The sequence below is a fragment of the Trypanosoma cruzi genome, genomic scaffold, assembly GCF_000209065.1.
Source record: "Trypanosoma cruzi strain CL Brener 1047053516743 genomic scaffold, whole genome shotgun sequence".
Lineage (NCBI taxonomy): Eukaryota > Euglenozoa > Kinetoplastea > Trypanosomatida > Trypanosomatidae > Trypanosoma > Trypanosoma cruzi.
The window spans coordinates 7,092-14,842 of NW_001849432.1; the positions used below are offsets into that span (position 1 = coordinate 7,092).

Sequence of the window (7,751 nt, forward strand, 5' to 3'; positions counted from 1 at the left end):
CTGACTCCACGCATGCAGTTTTTGAAGAACCATGTTGGCAGTGGGAATGGCGTCTTCCCGGGACTGCCCCTTAACAATAATAGAGAGGTCGTCCGCATACATGTCTGCTGTGACACCCGCAAAGCTGTTCAGCAGATTGAGAAGTGGGTGTACGTAAAGGGAGAACAAATACGGTCCCAGCACGGACCCCTGAGGGGCTGCTCGCAGCATGGGACGCCGATCGCTGTGTCTGTGGCCAACTCGTGTCTTCGCGTAGCGACCACATAGAAAGTTTCTAAGCCACCTTCTACAATTCACCCCCGGAATATTAGCCAGCAAGCGACTGAGGACTCGATGATCTATGGAGTCAAAAGCCTTGCTGAAATCAACCAGCACCAGCAGGGTCCGATGGGGTCTGTAGTGGAGTTGATTGCCAATACCGCTCTTCTTGGGAAGGCTCACTTGGAAATAGTGATTTCTATTATGCTCCACTTCGTGTATCAGGTGTGCCAGCTGCATCGTCGTAGTACGCATGCTACGATATGCATACTGGTGGGGGTGCGGCGTCCACACCCAAAGCAATCTCTTCAGTACCATTTTCCCAGCAACCTTACTCACAATGGAGGTAAGGCTGATGGGTCGATATGACTCAAGCAGTTCCGGCGACTTACCGGGTTTTAAGAGTGGAACGATGGTAGCGCGTCTCCACTCAACCGGAATCGTACCGGTCGTCCAACTGTGGTTAATGCAACGAAGAAGGAATCGGAGGCCCTTTGACGAAATATGTCGCAGTGCCTCACTGCAGACTTCATCCGGTCCGGGGGCCTTGCCATACGGCGTATTACGTAGCGCAGCAAGCAGTTCCGTACGATTAAAAGGTGCATCAAGAGGGGAGTGAAGATAAGCAACTAAACCGGATGTGGTGGCAGCTTCGTTTTTATCCTGTGGCTCAGAGCTAGATGAGAGTGAAGAACCTGAAGTAAATGTAGCGGCAGACTCGTTGTTGTTCTGCGGCTCAGAAATACAAGAGATAAGAGAGGTGGAAGAAACTAAGCTAGAAGTAGCGGCAGACTCGTTGTTGTTCTGCGGCTCGGAGCTAGAAGAAGTAGAAGAAAATGAAGTAAATGAGGCAGCAGACTCGCTGTTGTTCTGCTGCCCAAAAAGAAAGGAAGCATTAATGTTCAAAGATGCACTCCGTCTGTTGATGTCTTTGGAAAACCTAACTGCCTTGTGAGAGGGGTGAAATGGAAGAAAGATGCGATTGAGAGCATTCGCTGCTCTCCTTGCTGTTTTGTAAGTGTGTTGACCATCTCCTAATAAAATTGATGTGGGAGATGGAAGTGATGCCTTTTTTCGTCCGGAAATGTATTTCCATGCGAGTGGCTCGCCTGGATTTAACTTGCTGACGCGACGTAGATACGTGTTGCGCAAGCGCTCTCGGAGTAGGAGGAAGAATTGACTCCTTGTCCGTTGCATTTCTGCCTCACGGTCGGGCGTCGGTAACTGTAGATAGCGGGCCTTGCTGTCGGTAGCAATCCGCTCTGCCTCCATGAGAGTGTCGTCCCAAAGCCTGGGACCGTCCTTGTGCATGCCGCGGGGGCAATGTCGTCGATACGAAGTTATAAGCGCTCTCGTGAAAGCCTTAATGCCGGTGGACTGCTTTTTATAGTCGTATGCCGGAAGTTGTGCGTCGAGGTCCTTGACGAATAAATCCCACTTGCACTTCCCCCAACTGTAGAAAAACTTAGGTGCCGAAGGTATGGTATCCTTAAATGCCTGATGCAGCGTAAATGTCAGCATATAATGATCACTAAGCGGCGACACTGAAGCTGACCAATCCGACACAGTCAAATGCTTTGACCATGTCAGATCGATACAGGATCGTTCTCTTGTGCCACGGGCATACGTGATCGCACCAGGGGTGTTAACCAAGGTGAGTCCCGCATCCGTGCACAGTTCTAAAAATTCTGCAGCAACCTCGCTTGGAGAAGTCTCCAAGAATGGCTCCCACTGTGGGTGATGCATGTTGAAATCCCCGCACAGCAGGAGCGGCGTCGAGGCTGGAAGGCAGTTTACTAACCGCCTGAAGGATTGCGTTACTTGCGGTGGTGGTCTCATATAGGCACTCGCTACAATAAGATCACGGTTCTGGTCCAGAGCAACCTGGACCACCACCACTTCAAGGCTGGTGTCATGCTGGGGGATGGTGAGAGGTATACGCTTGGAGCGGAGAGTTTTCCGCACCAGCACCGCCACACCGCCTCCCTTGCCGATGCGCGACTGTGCATAGAGCACATAATCTCCAGTATGCATGCTGGCGATCCGCTCTGACGACTTCCATGTCTCCTGGATGGCTATTATGTCTGCTCCTTGCGCCATTAATGTTGCGAATTTTGACGGCGTGAGGCAAGAAACGTTCATCTGGAGTACTGCTACGGGGCCTGGGTTCTGCTCAATGCCTCCGCTTAGCAGTAGCTTTTGTCGTTGTGCGTCACATACGGCACGCAAACGGTATGTATAGCGCTGATGAGTGCCGATGGAATTCAGCAGCGGATACAAATACCGCTCCGCGGGCAGCCATGTAAATGGCTCCATCTGGTGCCCTTCCGACCCGTTTGTGCGGCGCCTCCTGCCTCTCCGCGGGAAGCGGATGGGCAGCAGGCGCTTGGCTTCCTCTCTAGCAAAGAGTACTAGACCCTGGCACCACGTTGAGGTGGCCGGCTGAGCCAGGGAATCGCGCTTGGTTTTTTTTTTTTTTTTTTTTCTTCTCTTACCAGTCGTAGTAACTACACCTCAATTGTGCAGCTCTGGTAAGCGTACGAAGGAATTCAGTAGCAAGGATAACCTTACTCCGCGGGCAGCCACTATAGAATGGCTCCAACATCTGCCCTTCCGGCCCGTAAAACTAAGTAACAACTACTCATCGGGTTTGAAGCATGAACAGCAGGCGCTTAGCTTCCTCTCTAGTAAGAGTACTAGACCCTGGCACCACGTTGAGGTGGCCGGCTGAGCCAGGGATCGCGCTTGGTCGTAGCTTCCTTCATAGCCTGAGTGTGTTTGTGTGCAAGAAATCAAATTAAAATCTAAAAAGCATCAAAACAGAACGTGGCAAAGAAGTGGGTGGCGCCACCAGCCACAGTGTAACACATCCGCTTCGTCGTAACCGCCACAGTAATTACTCTCACCGTCCACAACGGCCCAAAAAATGTGAGGCCACATACAGAAGCAGAGAATTTGACGGTTGCGCACGGGCCAAGACGCTCTCCGGCAAACGGCACCAAACAACAGACAGAGAGGAGAAATTAAAGGCAAGCAGAATACCAATTGCTGCGGGATCCTTGCAAGCACCGCTCCCTCACTGTAGAACCTTTAAAGCGTTCCTTGCTGCAACATCCCCCACCACCCTCGGCGTGTCGGTGAATTTTCCCGTTCACCGGAAGAAAAACGGCGGGATGCTTCGGCAGTGGTCGAAGACACACAGAGCGCACCGTCGACGCGATCAGCGAGCGCAGACCCTCGTGAAGTGCGATCCCACAACCGCGATCCCTCCATTTACTCTCCTGGACGTGGAGAAGGCATAAATGTCCTCCTCTCTACAGTAGTCCTGAAACGCAAAAAAAATCCGCAGGACATCCCGCGCAGCCACGGCCTCCTCAGCAGCCCGACAGTCCACGCCGACGCACCGCTCCTCAAGAGGTCGCCAGGCCCGGTAAGGCAAGCAAAAGGAGAGCAGCATTTTGGTCAGGGCGTTCAGAAAAATGAGGCCCAGCGGTCGGATGAGCGCGGCCCATCCACGTCCTCCACTCAACAGACCCAACACACAGTCGAATCACACACCCGAAAAGAGCCGTGGTGCCTAACAAAATAGCATGGTCAATAGCACCTCGTGCTCTCCTCAATGTGGTGTCATGGCACACACGAGGCATCACAATAAGAGGCAAATAATTGCATTCCATCGGCATAAGCACGGAAGAAAGCGCGCATTCTGCCTCTGTGAACTCCCATCCAAATCGTCTCGGCCACAGAGTTTGTGTCGCCGACCGTCAGGAAGGGCTGATGCATCAACTGCCGCTGACCGACCCCCCGGCAATGAAACAAAAAGTGCCACCGTCTCTCGAGGTCCGTCGTCACCCATTCCTCCCATTGAGGGAAGGGAACGCAAAGTAACGGTGTGGACGTGTCTAGCCGACAGAAATGAAGGAAGTGACTCCAGCCGCGGAACAAATTGGACGGATCCTCCCCCGAATCCTTCAAAGGGAGCGGTCGGTCAGCTGCCGAGGTTGACGGCGCGGAGGACAACACATTGAATGCATGGAGCACCGCAGCAACCTGAATATATTCTGCAATATCCGCGGCCAGTTCATGAAAGTACAAAGAAGGGACAGCAGGTTCAAAGGGGCGTGTGAACCCGTCAGTGATCACCCGCGCCGGAGGATCGCCACCCCACCCTCCAAGGGCACCTCAAAGACGTCAAATATTTCCACCGCATGGCACCCACAACACAATCGCGTGGCATAATGCATCGCCTTGCAGCACCCTATGCAATGCGGCAATCGAAAACCGTCTCGAACACGGCGTGCGACAAATATACCAAAAAAAGAAGGCGCAGCAAATACCCTCCACATCTCAGCAGCTCCAATCATCCAGTAAAAGGCAGAAGCACCAGACAGTACCCACGGACTCACCGAATATGGCGTCAAAAGGCAGCGAGATGCCAGATGCCAAGAGACTCGCATTTCTTCCCCCGTGACACTTCCACGGATGAATGCAAATGCCGTGCCCTGCGGCCTCTCGACCCCTTCGAGACAACGTTGCGGCCACATGGCAACGGCTCAATGTGGCTGGCGATCATATCCAGTCGTCGCGGCAAAACAGTACAGAAAGTAGAGTGGTGAGCCCGCACATTCGCCCCTTTGGTGCCTGCTTCCACCGCAAGAGTGAAACTCGTCCTCCCAACAGCCGCGCTTCGGGTGGCTGAAACACCCGCCCTCACACCGGCGATGACATCTGCAAGCGCCTGTAATTCCTCAACACCGCCCGTCAGAAAAAAACCAACGGCACTCAAACTTTGCAGTCACACATCCCTCGTAAACATTTTCAAGCTCGTTATCCGGCAGAAACACCCGAAGAACATAACAAGAAGACCGTGCATTGCTGGCAAGGGACGAGAACGCGTTGCTTTCATCCTGCAACGGAGGATGATGCCTCCTGCGTAACGCGGCCACAAGTACGCGGTGCACCAACACCGAAGCAGTGGGCATGTTGCCCCATGACCCTCCCCCTCCACAGGAGCCCAAGAAGTGCAACAGAACATCCTCCCATCAAAGAAAAGGCTCAATGGAGCGGGCACTGCAGTGTGCGGACCACCCAGCAGGAACACCCTCAGGGAACGAATGCTCTTGAATGCCCTTCAGAAGGGGCCAGCGGGATGGCCGTGAAGCCAACAAACACCGGAGAGCCACCTGCTCTGCACGCATCCAATGACGCAATTGGGAGCGCAATCTTACAGGGCTCATCAACCAGCCTGTTCTCGTCTCCGTCTGTGTGGGCACGACAGTCCTGCCATCATCCTTCGCCCTCACAAACTATTCCACAGGATCCTTTGAACCAGACACCACCACACGGCGATATGCCAGCGGAGGAGTGCTCTCCATACCGCACAAAATAAAATGTTCCCACGTCGAGGACCGCAGTGAGAACGAGCATAGCGATGAGCAACACGAGGGTTGTCTGTGCCCTAACTCATCACAACACTCTGTCCTCCGTTGGCTCAGGCCTCTGCCACACGACAAGACACAGATGTAACATCACTTACACGCAACAGAGTGAAATCCGCAAGAACATCGTCAGATTCATGCAGGACGCAACAAACACCAGCCCGGTCAGCAGCTGTTGTGGTCATATTCCGCGAAACATGATCCACGCCCACAGAGAAATTTGTTGTCCAGTTGCACAAATAATTGATAAGCCAAGCAACGTGGGCCCATGAACGACGGCACCAGTCGATATTATGTCTTGGAGCCGCCAGTGAGAGCCATTGATTGGAACAAACACCAAAGCCCCAACGGCCAAAAAGAACTGCGACAAGGCACTCGTACTTCAATCAAAGAACGGATTCGTCTCGTCCAGGAAGAAGAAAGAATAAATAATATTTTTCCTCCTCACAGTGCCTTCCAGCAATAAAACACTATCATGCGATCCACCCCTATCGGCATTACTCAGGAACACGAGAACTGTGCAATGTGAAGATGGCTCTGCAATCAGGCGAGTGAGAGATGCCCCACGGTGGCAATCAGACTCCTCCCAGGCAACGCATCAGCCAGTCGCGAGCAGCATGCCTCTTCATGGACTCTCCATTTTGTTTCCAACCGAGACGGAAGGCTTTCGTCGCTCAGCACTAACCCCGCGTTGCGACGTGTCGTCAAATAAAACAAGTGAGGATGGCAGACTGCATCATCGGGAAAGTCGCCCTCAAATGTGGGAAAAGGCATCGCACCCGCCGGAAACAGGTGCGCATGGTGTCCCTCCACGTCAGCCGCGCAGCCTGTCAGATGAAGGAAATTTCGGTGAAACGGAAGTCAGCGCACTCACCTCCAGCCCAGGCAGTCTTATCAGGAAGATCGAATCATCAAGTCGGGGCTCCACACTTGTTGAGGGATATCGTGACGCTCTGACACGTCCACGTGCATTTCCACACAATGTCCTACTTCCTTTTCCCCCTCTGCATGCGCCCGTATCGTCTCTTAAACCGCATCCAGGAAAGAACGGATGGCGAGTGGCACCTGGTCAGCCAGCGCCATTCCATTCCTTAAAGCACCGAAGCTCCCAGCCCCAAAATCACTGGCCATCAATCAGTGATGCCGTTGGCACAGGACCTCCTCTGGCCAACGACACACACTTGTTCCGGAGCACATGTTTTCCCATGCCTCGCTGACGCCGTCCTCAGCATCCCCTACAGGTACACCGTGCATTCACTCCCAAAATACGGGTGTGGGCTACACCCCAAGGAAACTGCACAATGTGCCTGCAAACTGCTCGTTGAAGGTTGTCATTGTGTTGGGTGTCAGGGGCAACGCAATCACACGTCGCAGCTCCTCAGGAGATCAAAAAGGTGGCAACCATCAGTCAATTGGGATGGGCTTCGTGAACCCTTGCGACTTTTGTCCGATGGGGTGCTTCAGTGCATATGAAACCTTGACCGCGGGACGGAATGCCTATGCGCTCTAAAAAAATAAGCAGGAACTCATGGGAGAAGAATACGTAATATAACGGAAGCAAAATGCCACGAATAAAAAAGAACGGTGAAAACATTATATGGAGGGGTATACATAAGAAAATAGGCGTTGATCAATGTGTAGATATATCGATATGGGTATGAGCATAAAAACGATACTTTATTCATTGATGCATCTGTATAGATATGGATGTATCCCTTCGTTCCCCTAAAATTTGACGGATTGCTTGGCTTCCTGATTTATTGAATTGCCATTTTATTGGCTGCATATGTATGTAGATAGGCATTTAGATATCAGTACTAATATCCATTCAGCGCTGTTGATATATATATACTGCTACTATTCCTCGTGTCTTCTAAAATAAATACGAAGGCCCACACGCCAGCCACCATCGCAAAGCACGCCCGCCCAACGATCGGAGATGTGAAAGAGAGCCCGGCACCCGAAGTGGGAGCCGCAGCGGAGGCCGTGAAGCACACACCACCGCTACGCACCCGCCCCGGGGACAGCGCGGTGGCTCGATAATCCGTTGCTGCC

The 7,751-nt window shown here is 52.6% G+C and overlaps 1 pseudogene, besides 6 other annotated features; it reads right to left on the minus strand.

Annotated features, from left to right (window-relative positions):
* Positions 1–2,711: a mobile genetic element.
* Positions 1–2,967: a sequence feature (heterozygous, Esmeraldo-like haplotype).
* Positions 2,724–2,751: a microsatellite.
* Positions 2,725–2,996: a mobile genetic element.
* Positions 2,968–2,997: a sequence feature (haploid, non-Esmeraldo-like haplotype).
* Positions 2,998–7,751: a sequence feature (areas not merged during assembly with more than two copies in the genome that could not be assigned to a particular haplotype).
* Tc00.1047053510413.10 lies at positions 4,104–7,226 on the minus strand (annotated as a pseudogene).